Raw genomic sequence first — 14,613 nt, 5'->3', positions numbered from 1 at the left:
TTTTGGGAACAGGAACAATGGTGGCCCTTTTGAAGCATGTGGGAACAGCAGACTGGGATAAGGATTGATTGAATGTGTCCYTAAACACACCAGCCAGCTGGTCTGCGCATGCTCTGAGGACGCGGCRGGGGATGCCGTCTGGGCCTGCAGCCTTGCGAGGGTTAACACYTTTAAATGTTTTACTCACGTTGGCTACAGTGAAGGAGAGCCCGCAGGTTTTGGTAGAGGGCCGTGTCAGTGGCACTGTATTGTCCTCAAAGCGAGCAAAAAAGTTGTTTAGTCTGTCTGGGAGCAAGGCATCGTGGTCCGCGATGGGGCTGGTTTTCTTTTGTAGTCCGTGATTGACTGTAGACCKTGCCACATACCTCTCGTGTCTGAGCCGTTGAATTTGGAGCCAGGGCCGGCTGAAAACCCAGAACACACTGGAAGGGGGTCAACCCAGTGGAGGAGTGACGTAGCGAGTTCTGGGCGTACTCCGCCCATGGAAGGAAGCGAGCCCACTGTCCCTGCTGGTCCTGACAGGGACTCTTTAGGAATCTCCCCAGCTCCTGGTTCATCCTCTCCACCTACCTGTTGGATTGAGGCCTATTCCCGGAAGTGAGGCTGACCGTGACCCCGAGCTTCTCCATAAAGGCCCTCCATACCCGTGATGTGGATTGGGGGCCACGGTTAGAGTCGATGTCCTCTGAAAGGCCACAATMCCGGAAGACCTGCTGGAATAGTGCCTCAGCAACCTGGAGAGCAGTAGGGAGACCAGAAAGAGGGATTAAAATGACAGGATTTTGAAAATCTATCTACAACCACCAAAATGGTGGTGAAACCATCAGAAAGGAGATCAGTAACAAAGTCAATGGATAGATGGGACCAGGGACYCTCAGGCACGGGAAMGGGACGGAGTTTTCCTGCTGGAGCGTTACGAGGGGATTTGTTTTGGGCACAATCGGAATAGGACTTGACGTAAAGAGTGARGTTCTGCACCAATGTGAGCCAATACTTCCCAGAGATGGATTGGGTAGTGCGAGAAATACCTGGATGTCCAGCGCCGACAGCTGTGTGCCAAGGTCAGCAGCCGATCCCTTATCCCCGTGGGAACGTAGATGCGCTRGGGAGGACAGTTAGTTGATGCAGGCTCTATCTCCAGCGAAGACTCGGGAGGATGGGATTATAGGTGCATTCTGGACAGGACACTCTCCCGAATCGTAGAGATGGGACAGGGCATCAGCCTTGGTGTTTTTTTTAACCTGGGCGATAGGTCAGCGTGAAGTCGAACCTTGTGAAGAAAAGGGCCCACCTTGCTTGACGCAGGTTCAGCCTCCTCGCTGTCCGTATGTACTCCAGGTTCCGATGGTTGGTGAGGATGACTAATGGTTCCTTGGCGCCCTCCAGCCAGTGTCTCCACTCCTCTAATGCCAACTTCACTGCCAGGAGCTCTCGATCACCCACYTCGTAATTCCTCTCTGCAGGGGACAGTCTCTTAGAGTAATATGCACACGGACACAATTTATGTGGATTACACTGTCGTTGAYACAGAACTGCCCCCACGCCTACCTCTGAAGCGTCTACCTCCACCACAAAGGAGATTGTGGGAACTGAGTTTTGAGCAATGGGGCAGAGGTGAAACGTCCCTTGAGTAGACGGAAGGCCCTGTCGGCTGCTGGGCTCCACACCAACCTACGGGGACCAGCCTTGAGGAGAGAGGTGAGAGGGGCGACGACAGAGTGGAAGTTCCTGATGAAATGGCGGTAGAAGTTGGCAAAKCCCAAAAACCATTGTAACCCTTCTATGGTGGTTGGGACTGGCCATGACCTGACCGCATCTACCTTCTTGTAGTCCATCCTCACTCCCTGCGGGCTGATTTGGTWGCCTATGGAGGAGACAGCTTTCTGATGAAATTGGCACTTCTCAGCCAGGAGATGTTCCAGGAATGCTCAAATGTGAGTMATGTGATCCTCCAGGGTAGCCGAGTAGACCATGATGTCATCGATATACACAACCACCTGGRGTCCGAGTAGGGAATCCATGTCCCTGAACACCTCGTTAACGAATGCCTGGAACACTGACAGAGCATTGGCTAAACCAAAAGCATTACCAAGTACTCGTAGTGACCAGACATCATGCTAAACACAGTCTTTCATTCATCCCCCTCCCAGATGCGATTGTATGTACTCCACGTGTCCAGTTTGGTAAAGAACAGGGCCCCGCAGGGCTGTTCTACGGCTGCCGGCACCAACGGGAGAGGGTAACGGTACTTTTTGGTGATTTAATTGAGTCCTCAGTAATCTATACATGGACGTAACCKTTCATCCTTCTTGGCCAAGAAMAAGAAACCTGTCCTAATGGCCGACTATCGAGGGCTTGAACAGGGAAAGGAGAGGATGTATGTGATGATGTTAAGAGAGGAGGCAATGGTCTGGTCAATAAAGTTCCACTAATGCTGTAGACACAGTACATGAGGGAAAGTCGTGTGACCACTACCTCCATGGGTTCAGGCTGTGATCCAGAGTGTTCACTGAGGGAGGGAGAGAAGCGATGGGAGTACCGACTCTCCCGAATTAGGTTATCCAGACGGATGGCCATTGCAATGAGTGCGTCCAAGTAGAGATTGTCGTCTCGATAGGCCAGTTCCGTCTGGACCTCCTGGCGCAGATCTCTTTCTGAATAGCGTAGGAAGTGCTGGCTCATTCCATCCACTGGATGCTGCTACTGTCTGGAAGGAGAGCATGTACTCGGCAGTCGTCTGGTCCCCCTGCCGTAATTGAAGTAAGCGCTCKCCCACCTCTCTGCCCTCCGGGGGAGGATTGAAGATGCACTTGAACAGAGCCATGAACCCCTTATATGAATCTAGCTCCTCTCCTCTCCAAAATGACCATGGRTCACTCCAACGCCCACTAAGTCAGCAGAGAAATAACCGTGGCAACCTTGGACCTCTTTGTACACTCTTGGCATTCTCTTGGCTTTCTCTCAGCTTCATGAGGTAGTCACCTGGAATTTATTCCAATTAACAGGTGTMCCCTGTTAAAAGTTCATTTGTGCAATGACTTTCCTTCTTAATGCATTTGAGCCAATCAGTTGTGTTGTGACAAGGTAGGGGATGTATACAGAAGATAGCCTTATTTGGTAAAAGACCAAGTCCATATTATGGCAAGAACAGCTCAAATGAGCAAAGAGAAACTACATTCCATCATTACTGTTCGAAAGTGTTTACATATTTTATCCAGTTGGGATGAACACTCCAAYCAGCCTACCCTACTGCTCTAAGTCATCCGCATGGTCCTAAAGTACACCGTTGCCAATTTTTGTATCACATTCCAATGATAAAACTGGGGGGAACAAAGATGCAATTGCAGAATATGGGGGGAAATGTCCCCCATCCCCAGGGAAAGTTGCGCCCCTGGACAAACATATTGTCTTTATCGGCTGAAATGTAAATGGAGAATGAGAAGAAAAGTGAGATTTCCTCTTTTACAGGTATAGCTGTCCAGGTGTTGTGTTCTGTTATGTGCGGACTGTCTTCATCCTCGTTTATTCTGGCTGTCTTGGTGGTTGTCGTTTTCTATGTCTATTTCATGAGCTTGGCCCGATAGTGTGCTTTGTATTTTATCAAATAGATAATGGGCTAGTCAGTGTGTTGTCATTTAAAACATGTKATTTATGAACGGCACTCAAAGTGTCGCTGTTCACCAGCTGACCAAGGATGTACGTTCACCTCTCRACCCACCTCATGTTAACGAATACAAAGCTCTGGGTTGTTCACTGCGCTGCAGAAAACCGTGGGGACCGGCCGTTTGTTAGTGTTTTCTCGGCTTGATTGAAATTATATTCGATTGAAAACTATATCTTCATTTTAGATATTTGCATATAGTGACGCACATAACTGCAGCCTATTTTCTCCACCGTTCTTATCTAAGGATGGAGCACAAAATATTCACAGTGACAGGCCTGGTCTGCGGCTTTGTTTTCTTTCTTCTACCGCTGCACTCCGCCTATGGAGACGTGAGATATTCTTTTCTGGAGGAGATGAAACACAGATCTGTTATTGGAAATATAGCCAAAGATCTCGGGCTGGAGGCGAGRGGACTGTCKGCTCGTAAGGCCCGAATTGATACCGAAGGAAACCAAAAACGGTATTGTGACATTAATCTGAGTACCGGGGATTTGATTGTTGCTGAGAGAATTGACAGAGAGGGGCTTTGTGGCAAGAAGGCTTTGTGTGTTTTAAAACAGGAACTTGTATTGGAGAATCCTTTGGAGCTGCACAGTATCAGTCTTCATGTTCAAGATATAAATGACAACTCCCCGCAATTTAACGAGGAGATGATCGATATGGAAATATGGGAATCCGCAGCTAAAGGCACTCGATTCTCATTGGAGGAGGCTCATGACGCGGATATAGGACAGAACTCAGTTCAAAGATACACACTTAAAAGGAATGACAATTTCGTTTTGATAGTAGATACTAATAATGTGGAGCTTGTTCTAGAGAAGGAGCTTGATCGAGAACAAAAGCAGGATCTTAAATTATTGCTTACAGCGATGGACGGAGGCTCTCCACACAGATCAGGTACTGTAGTCATACACGTCACTGTACTGGATGCTAACGATAACGCCCCAGTGTTTAGCCAGGCCGTCTATAAAGCCAGTCTGCCTGAAAACTCTCCGTTACGTACTGTAGTGGTTAAAGTGAGTGCTACGGATGCAGATGAAGGAATGAATAGGGAAGTGACGTATGACTTCGGTCATGTTTTAGAAGACGTTAAGAAAATATTTTCTATCGACCGTAAAACAGGAGACATAAGAGTTATTGGCACTATAGATTTTGAAGAAGTTTCATCATTTGAATTGCGAATCAAAGCAAAGGATGGTTTAGGGTTAGCATCATATTCTAAAGTCATAATAGACATCACAGATGTRAATGACAACGRCCCTGTGATATATCTAAAATCTCTGAAAAGCCCCATACCTGAGAACGCGTCTCCTGGTACAGAGGTGGGCATCATTAACGTGCAGGATAGAGACTCTGAGAATAACCGYCAGGTCCGCTGCTCCATTCAGCAAAARSTTCCTTTTAAGCTGGTGCCATCCATCAAAAACTACTATTCTCTGGTGACCACGYGRGAACTGGACCGTGAACTAGTYTCTGATTACAACATTACAATCACTGCCACCGACGAGGGTTCTCCACCTCTGTCCTCCTCTAAAAGTGTTCAGTTATCTGTAGCTGACGTCAACGACAACCCACCTGTGTTTGAGGAACAGTCCTATAGCGCCCACGTGACTGAAAATAACAAACCTGGCTCTTCCTTATGTTCCGTTACTGCACGGGACCCAGACTGGAGACAGAACGGCACAGTGATTTATTCTCTCTTTCCCGGTGAAGTGAACGGTGTCCCGGTGTCCTCGTTTTTATCCGTTAACGGAGACACGGGGGTGATCCACGGTGTGAGGTCATTTGATTACGAGCAATTCAGGAGTTTTAAAGTCCACGTGGTGGCCAGAGACAACGGTTCTCCTCCGCTCAGCAGCACGTCAACGTCAGCTGTGTTCATACGGATGTAGAATGACAACTCTCCTCAGATACTATACCCCGCCTCGGAGGGAAAATCCCTTCATGACCGAGCTGGTACCAATAGCTGCGCACGGAGGCTCTCTGGTTTCCAAGGTGATAGCGGTAGACGCGGACTCCGGGCAGAACGCCTGGCTGTCCTATCATATAGTCAAATCCACTGATCCGGGACTTTTCACTATTGGTCTCCACAGTGGAGAGATCAGGACACAGCGGTAACATTTCTGAATCTGACAGCATGAAACAGAACCTCATTGTGTCACAGTGAAAGATAACGGACAGCCCTCTCTCTCTGCCACCTGTAGCATGTATTTGGGATTTCTGATAACTTGGCTGAAGTGCCAGAACTGAAAGATGTCTTTATGATGAGAACAATTCCAAACTCACCTCTTATCTGATATCCGCGCTGGTGTCCGTCTCCACATTTTTCCTCACCTTCATTATTGTCATCCTGGCCGTGAGGTTTTGCCGCAGGAGAAAGCCCAGACTGTTGTTTGACGGAGCGGTCGCCATCCCAGCGCGTATCTCCCTCCAACTACGCAGAGGTGGATGGCGCAGGAACTCTCCGCAGCACATACAATTTATGACACATACCTGACGACGGGCTCGCGCACAAGTGACTTCAAGTTCATCAGATCTTCCAATGACAACACGATGCCCTTGGACCAGACTCTGAGAYCAACTCCAACAGTCTTTGCTGAAGCATATGATGACTCCCAGGGGTCCCCAGAGGTAGGCTTCTCTATTCAATAGTGTTAAGCGTTTGATGTCTATTCTAGGTACTTAGGCCTACATTTGTAATCACAATGTAGAACAGATGGCAGATGGCAGGTGAGAARGTTTTTGGAAGTGTGGAGCAATTTAGACAGAAGGATGAGATGAGAAGCCTGTTTTGATAGTGTGTGCCTCCTTACTGCAGTTGGCTTCCACTTTCCATGTCACTGAACACCCCTTATACATGTGAGACACGACATAATCATTATTTTTCTTTGTTCCTTGTAATGATTTGTATATGTTGCATCACGTGCTAACAGATGTTTAGAAATGGTTTAGCTGTACTGCACTAGTTAATGTGTACAGTTGTRTTGCTAATATTTATGTGAACATGTCTGATGTTGAAGTAACGTTATAGACTTTTCCAACCACTTCTTGACAACCTTTATTCTTAAAACCTATTAAATATAAAGTCCCCACATTTGGGGACCATATTGGATTTGTTTTATTCAATTCAGACTGGTATGAGAACAGTAYCCCCTATCTGCAAAAGCAGGATGTCTGCGGAAAGCTGAATATCTTAGCTATTGATCTTTGCCTTCAATTATTTTGTGTGACTTACTACCATATTTAGGAATACGAATGTATGAGAGCAGGCCGAGCCTATGACCTGATTTCAAGGTTGCTGCTACCTTCATTCCGGTTAGCGTTGTGAAGCATAAATTAAATAAACACGGAATATGTTGATTCACACCGAAAGCCGGGACTCCAAAGATCATGAGGATGTCTTATGAAATAACACATATGGAATCATGTAGTAACCAAAAAAAGTGTTAAACAAATCAAAATATATTTTAGATTCTTCAAAGTAGCCAACATTTGCCTTGATGACATCTTTGCACACTCTTGGCATTCTCTCAACCAGCTTCATGAGGTAGTCACCTGGAATGCATTTTAYTGAACAAGTGTGCCTTGTAAAAAGTTAATTTATGTTATTTATTTTGTTCTTAATGTGTTTGAGCCAATCAGTTGTGTTGTTACAAGATAGGGGTGGTACACAGAAGATAGCCCTATTTGGTAAAAAATCAAGTCCATATTATGGCAAGAACCACTGAAATTAGCAAAGACAAACAACAGTCCATCATTACTTTAAGACATGAATGTCAGTCAATCTGGAAAAATTCAAGAACTTTGAAAGTTTCTTCAAGTTCAGTCACAAAAACCATCAAGTGCTATGATGAAACTGGCTCTCATGAGGACCGCCACAGGAAAGGAAGTCAGTTACCTCTGCTGCAGAGGATAAGTTTATTAGAGTTACCAGCCTCAGAAATTGCAGCCCAAATAAATGCTTCACTGAGTTCAAGTAATGGACACATCTCAACATCAACTGTTCAGAGGAGACTGCGTGAATCAGGCCTTCATGATTGAATTGCTGCAAAGAAACCACTACTAAAGGACACTAAATAATAAGAAGAGACTTGCTTAGGCCACGAGCAACGGACATTTGACAGGTGGAAATCTACTCTTTGGTCTGATGAGTCCAAATTTGAGGTTTTTGGTTCKAACCTCCGTGTCTTTGTGAGACGCAGAGTAGGTGAACGGATGATCTCCACATGTGTGGTTCCCATCGTGAAGCATGGAGGTGGTGTGATGGTTCGGGGGTGCTTTGCTGGTGACACTCAGTGATTTATTTAGAATTCAAGGCACACTTAACCAGCATAGCTACCACAGCATTTCGCAGCGATACGCCATCCCCTCTGGTTTGCGCATAGTGGCACTATCATTTGTTTCTCAACAGGACAGTGACCCAACACACCTTCAGGCTGTGTAAGGGCTATTTGACCAAGAAGGAGGGTGATGGAGTGCTGCATCAGATGACCTGGCCTTCACATTCACCCGACCTCAAACCAATTGAGATGGTTTGGGATGAGTTGGACCGCAGCGTGAAGGAAAAGCAGCCAACAAAGTGCTCAGCATATGTGGGAACTCCTTCAGGACTGTTGGAAAAGCATTCCAGGTGAAACTGGTTAAGAGAATGCCATGAGTTTGCAAGGCTGTCATCAAGGCAAAGGGTGGCTACTTCGAAGAAATCTCAATCTAAAATATATTTAGATTTTTTTAAAATTCTTTGGTTACTACATGATTCCGGATGTGTTATTTCACAGTTTTGATTCTTCACTATTATTCTCCAATGTAGAAAATAGTAAAAAAGAAAGAAAAACCCTTGAATGAGTAGGTGTGTCAAACCTTGACTGGTACTGTATATATATAAAAAAAATAAGTATATATAAATATATATTTATATATATACTTAATTTTTTAAATGTCAACAAAGGACATACATAGAACAACAATGTTATAATGGAGTTACGGGATGCAGTTTTGGGTGAATATCAAATCAAATTTTTTTGTCACATACACATGGTTAGCAGATGTTAATGCAAGTCTAGTGAAATGCTTGTGCTTCTAGTTCCGACAATGCAGTAATAACCAACGAGTAATCTAACCTAACAATTTCACAACAACTACCTTATACACACAAGTGTAAAGAAATTAAGAATATGTACATAAAAATATATGAATGAGTGATGGTACAGAACGGCATAGGCAAGATGCAGTAGATGGTATCGAGTACAGTATATACATATGAGATGAGTAATGTAGGGTTTAACGTTCGTCGTTGGGAGAAAGAGAGGAGGACCAAGGTGCAGCGTGGTAAGTATTCATTATCTCTTTTAATGAAAACGAATACTCGAACAAAAACAACAAAACACGAGAACGAAACAAAACAGTCCTGAACGGTGAAAATACAAACACAGAACAGAAAATAATCACCCACGAAACACAGGTGGAAAAGGCTACCTAAGTATGATTCTCAATCAGAGACAACTAACGACACCTGCTCTGATTGAGAACCATACCAGGCCAAACGTAAAAACAACATAGAAAAACGAACATAGACAACCCACCCAACTCACGCCCTGACCATACTAAAACAAAGACATAACAAAAAAAACTAAGGTCAGAACGTGACATAGGGTATGTAAACATATAAAAGTGGCATTGTTTAAAGTGGCTAGTGATATATGTATTACATGAAGATGGCAAGATGCAGTAGATGGTATAGAGTACAGTATATACATATGAGATGAGTAATGTAGGTATGTAAACATTCTATGAAGTGGCATTGTTTAAAGTGGCTAGTGATAAAAAAAAATCATACATTTTTACATTGTTAAAGTGGCTGGAGTTTAATCAGTATGTTGCAGCAGCCACTCAATGTTAGTGGTGGCTGTTTAACAGTCTGATGGCCTTGAGATAGAAGCTGTTTTTCAGTCTCTCGGTCCCTGCTTTGATGCACCTGTACTGACCTCGCCTTTTGGATGATAGTGGGGTGAACAGCCAGTGGCTCGGGTGGTTGTTGTCCTTGTGATCTTTATGGCATTCCTGTGACATCGGGTGGGTAGGTTTCCTGGAGGGCAGGTAGTTTGCCCCCGGTGATGCGTTGTGCAGACCTCACTACCTCTGGAGAGCCTTACGGTTGTGGGCGGAGCAGTTGCCGTACCAGGCAGTGATACATCCTGACAGGATGCTCTCGATTGTGCATCTGTAAAAGTTTGAGTGCTTTTGATGAAAAGCCAAATTTTCTTCAGCCTCCTGAGGTTTGAAGAGGCGCTGCTGCGCCTTCTTCACCACGCTGTCTGTGTGGGTGGACCAATTCAGTTTGTCTGTGATGTGTACGCCGAGGAACTTAAAACTTACTACCCTCTCCACTACTGTCCCATCGATGTGGATAGGGGGTGCTCCTTTGCTGTTTCCTGAAGTCCACGATCATCTCCTTTTGTTTCTGTTGACGTTAGTGTGAGGTTATTTTCCTGACACCACTCTCCGAGGGCCCTCACCTCCTCCCTGTAGCCGTCTCGTCGTTGTTGGTAATCAAGCCTACCACTGTAGTGTCATCTGCAAACTTGATGATTGAAGTTGGAGGCGTGCATAGCCACGCAGTCGTGGGTGAACAGGGAGTACAGGAGAGGGCTCAGAACGCACTCTTGTGGGGCCCCAGTGTTGAGGATCAGCGGAGTGGAGATGTTTTTACCCCCTCACCACCTGGGGGCGGCCCGTCAGAAGTCCAGTACCCAGTTTGCACAGGGCGTGGTCGAGACCCAGGGTCTCGAGCTTGATGACGAGTTTGGAGGGTACTATGGTGTTAATGCTGAGCTGTAGTCGATGAACAGCATTCTCACAAAGGTATTCCTCTTGTCCAGATGGGTTGGGTAGTGTGGTTGCGATTGCGTCGTCTGTGACCTATTGGGGTGGTAAGCAAATTGGAGTGGGTCTAGGGTGTCAGGTAGGGTGGAGGTGATATGGTCCTTGACTAGTCTCTCAAAGCACTTCATGATGACGGAAGTGAGTGCTACAGGGCGGTAGTCATTTAGTTCAGTTACCTTAGCTTTTTTGGGAACAGGAACATGGTGGCCCTTTTGAAGCCATAGTGGGAACAGCAGACTGGGATAAGGATTGATTGAATATGTCCGTAAACACACCAGCCAGCTGGTCTGCGCTTGCTCTGAGGACGCGGCTGGGGATGCCGTCTGGGCCTGCAGCCTTGCGAGGGTTAACACGTTTAAATGTTTTACTCACSTCGGCTGCAGTGAAGGAGAGTCCGCAGGTTTTGGTAGCGGGCCGTGTCAGTGGCACTGTATTGTCCTCAAAGCGGGCAAAGAAGTTSTTAAGTCTATCTGGGAGCAGGACATCCTGGTCCGCGAKGGGGCTGGTTTTCTTTTTGTAATCCGTGATTGACTGTAGACCCTGCCACATACCTCTTGTGTCTGAGCCGTTGAATTGCGACTCTACTTTGTCTCTATACTGACGCTTAGCTGGTTTGATTGCCTTGCGGAGGGAATAGCTACACTGTTTGTATTCGGTCAAGTTTCCTGTCACCTTGCCCTGATTAAAAGCAGTGGTTCGTGCTTTCAGTTTTGCGCGAATGCTGCCATCAATCCACMGTTTCTGGTTTGGGAATGTTTTAATAGTTGCTGTGGGTACGACATTGCCGATGCACTTGCTCATAAACTCGCTCACCGAATCAGCGTATTCGTCAATGTTGTTGTTTGACGCAATGCGGAACATATCCCAGTCCACGTGATCGAAGCAATCTTGAAGCATGAAATCAGATTGGTCGGACCAGCGTTGAACAGACCTGAGCGTGGGAGCTTCCTGTTTTAGTTTCTGTCTATAGGCTGGAAGCAACAAAATGGAGTCGTGGTCAGCTTTTCCAAATGGAGTGCGGGGGAGGGCCTTYTATGCGTCGCGGAAGTTAGAATAACAATGATCCAGGGTTTTACCAGCCCTGGTTGCGCAATCGATATGCTGATAGTATTTAGGGAGTCTTGTTTTCAGATTGGCCTTGTTAAAATCCCCAGCTACAATTAATGCASCCTCAGGATATGTGGTTTCCAGTTTACATAGAGTCAAATGAAGTTRGTTCAGGGCCATCGACGTGTCTGCTTGGGGGGTAATATATGCGGCTGTGATTATAATCGAAGAGAATTCTCTTGGTAGATAATGCGGTCGACATTTGATTGTGAGGAATTCTAAATCTGGTGAACAGAAGGACTTGAGTTCCTGTATGTTGTTATGATCACACCACGTCTCGTTAATCATAAGGCATACACTACCTGCCCTTCTTACCAGAAAGATGCTTGTTTCTGTCGGCGCGATGCGTGAAGAAACCAGCTGGCTGTACCGACTCCGATAGCGTGTTTCGAGTGAGCCATGTTTCCGTGAAGCAAAGAACGTTACAGTCTCTTATGTCTCTCTGGAATGCTACCCTTGCTCGGATTCCATCTACCTTGTTGTCAAGAGACTGGACATTAGCGAGTAGTATGCTCGGGAGTGGTGAGCGATGTGCCCGTCTCCGGAGAAGACCGCTTCGTCTGCCTCTTTTACGGCGTCGTTGTTTTGGGTCGCCGGCTGGGATCCGATCCATTGTTCTGGGTGGTTGGCAAAACAGAGGATCCGCTTCGGGAAAGTCGTATTCCTGGTCGTAATGATGGTGAGTTGACGTTGCTCTTATATCCAATAGTTCCTCCCGACTGTATGTAATTAAACCTAAGATTACCTGGGGTACCAATGTAAGAAATATCACGTAAAAAAACWAAATACTGCATAGTTTGCTAGGAACGCGAAGCGAGGCGGCCATCTCTGTCGGCGCCGGAAGTTTTTATATAACTTTCTCTTTGTCTCGTTGCTTGGAGAGGTGCGCTACTCCGTACCAGAGGAGATAGATCGCTGCTCGGTCATTGGGAATGTGGCTCAAGATCTGAGGAAGAAATTGCCTGAGCTTGGAGCACATCGAGCCCGCATCGTGGCGGAGGGCACTCGGCAGCTCTGTGACTCTGGACTCTGGGTCCAGCTCTCTGTTGGTCAGCGAGCAAATAGATAGAGAGGGGTTTGTGCGTACAAGAGGATGTATGCATTCTACAGTATCAGCTGCTGCTGAATGATCCTCTCAAAGTGTACAGTCTTGTTTTAGATATTCAGGATATGAAGGACAACAGCCCTGCTTTTGCTACTGGGGAAATTGATCTTGACCTGGTCGAGTGGACGGTGCTGGGGAGACGCTTCCCTCTAGAGAGTGTGCATGACCCTGATTTGGGCACCAACTCAGTGCGTGGTAATAAACTGAGCCACACTAATCATTTTGCCCTAAAAATTAACACCCCAATTAATGAAATACCATACCCAGAACTGGTTCTGAAAAAAGCATTGGACCGGGAGACCCAGGCAGAATAAACTCTGACCATCAGTGGTGTTGACGGGGTAATTCTGCCAGGTCAGGCACCGCGTCTATTCACATCCATGTTCTGGATACCAATGACAATGTCCCCGCGGTGAGGTGAGGGTAGTGGGTCAAGTGGACTATGAGGAGGCGAGCGCGCGTGAGCTAGATGTCCAAGCTAAATATGGCGGAGGTCAGGCGTCACTCGGTAAACTCATAATTGAAGTGATTGATGTGAATGACAGTGAGCTTGTGATAGCTGTGACATCTGCCTCCGAGGATTCTCAACCCGGTACCATGGTTGCTTTGCTAAACATGCATGACCTGGACACCGGAAATGGCGGTCGGGTCAAGTCTGCCATCTCAGACAGTATTCCTTTTTAAATTGATATCAGAGGTTAAGAAATACTTTGTTGGTGACTGAGGGTATATTGGACAGAGAGATGAACCCACACTATAACATCKCGGTGACAGACGGTGACTCTGATTCTCCCTCACTATCCAGTAGAAAATGAATATCCATCACAGTGGACGAGGTGAATGACAATCCCCATCCTTTTACTCAGAGCGAGTACACCGCTAAAGTTTGGGAAAACCAACGCAGAGGCACATTAGTGATAAGGATGAGAGTTGAGGATCTAAACACGGGATCCAATGCTAAAATACTATACTCTTCATCATAGGGCATGAACCCAGAAACATCCTTTTCCCTCTCCATTAATGCAGACCGGAGAGCTCCTTACTTCGCGCCCCTTTGATTACAAGCAGGCCAGTCACTATAAGGTGGAAGTCACAGCTCAAGACGATGGTACCCCTTCTCTCTCCAGTACCTGCACTGTGAGGGTGTTCATCGGTGACCATAATGACAACATACCCGTTGTTCTGTATCCTGTCCAATCATCTGGCTTCATCGCAGAGGACCTGGTGCCGCTGGAGGCACCTAAAGGTTACCTGGTTACCAAAGTGGTTGCCGTGGATGCCGACTCCGGCCATAACGTGTGGCTCTCCTAAGCGTCGCAGCCCAACCCCTTCACTATTGGCCTGCACAGTGGAGAAATCAGGACTGTGAGGCTGTTTTGAAGAGCAGGACTAGCCTAAACAAACCCATGTGATCATGGCAAGGGACAATGGGCCGGAGTTCCTCTCTGTTTTGAACAAGCTCTTTGAATTCACGGATCATGACTCACAGGCGAGCTATAACTTCACGCTTTATTTGCTAATCGCCCTGGTGACTGTGTCTTCTCTCCTACTCCTTATGATCAGTGCAGTCGTGTACTTCAAGATGTGTAGACGCGGGTTCATGTACTTCGTGTCCAGCCTCCCTGTTTTCCCCACAGGCCTACGACCCTCCGAGCTACACAGACTTCAGCCGGTGTGGAACTCTCCTGAAAGATGACAGTTTCAACTATTTCCTGACCACTGGCTCGTGGAAGGGGGACTTACGTTTTGGGTATTCCATAGACACAGACACGTTGAGGAAAAGAGCAAGGCCTATCAAAAAGACACAGTCAGACGTACAAGCACAGCTAGTCTCAAGGTGAGCCTTGGGGAATGA

At 46.5% G+C, this 14,613-nt stretch overlaps 2 pseudogenes; both read left to right on the top strand.

The window, feature by feature from the left end:
* The first annotated feature begins 3,909 nt into the window (after window positions 1-3,909).
* LOC111967124 (protocadherin gamma-A12-like) lies at window positions 3,910-6,316 on the top strand (annotated as a pseudogene).
* Window positions 6,317-12,326: 6,010 nt separating this feature from the next.
* Window positions 12,327-14,613, top strand: LOC139028101 (protocadherin beta-15-like; annotated as a pseudogene).

Source organism: Salvelinus sp. IW2-2015, linkage group LG8 (assembly GCF_002910315.2).
Source record: "Salvelinus sp. IW2-2015 linkage group LG8, ASM291031v2, whole genome shotgun sequence".
Lineage (NCBI taxonomy): Eukaryota > Metazoa > Chordata > Actinopteri > Salmoniformes > Salmonidae > Salvelinus > Salvelinus sp. IW2-2015.
The sequence above is the reverse complement of the archived record's forward strand: the minus strand, read 5'-3'. Positions and strand labels throughout refer to the sequence as shown.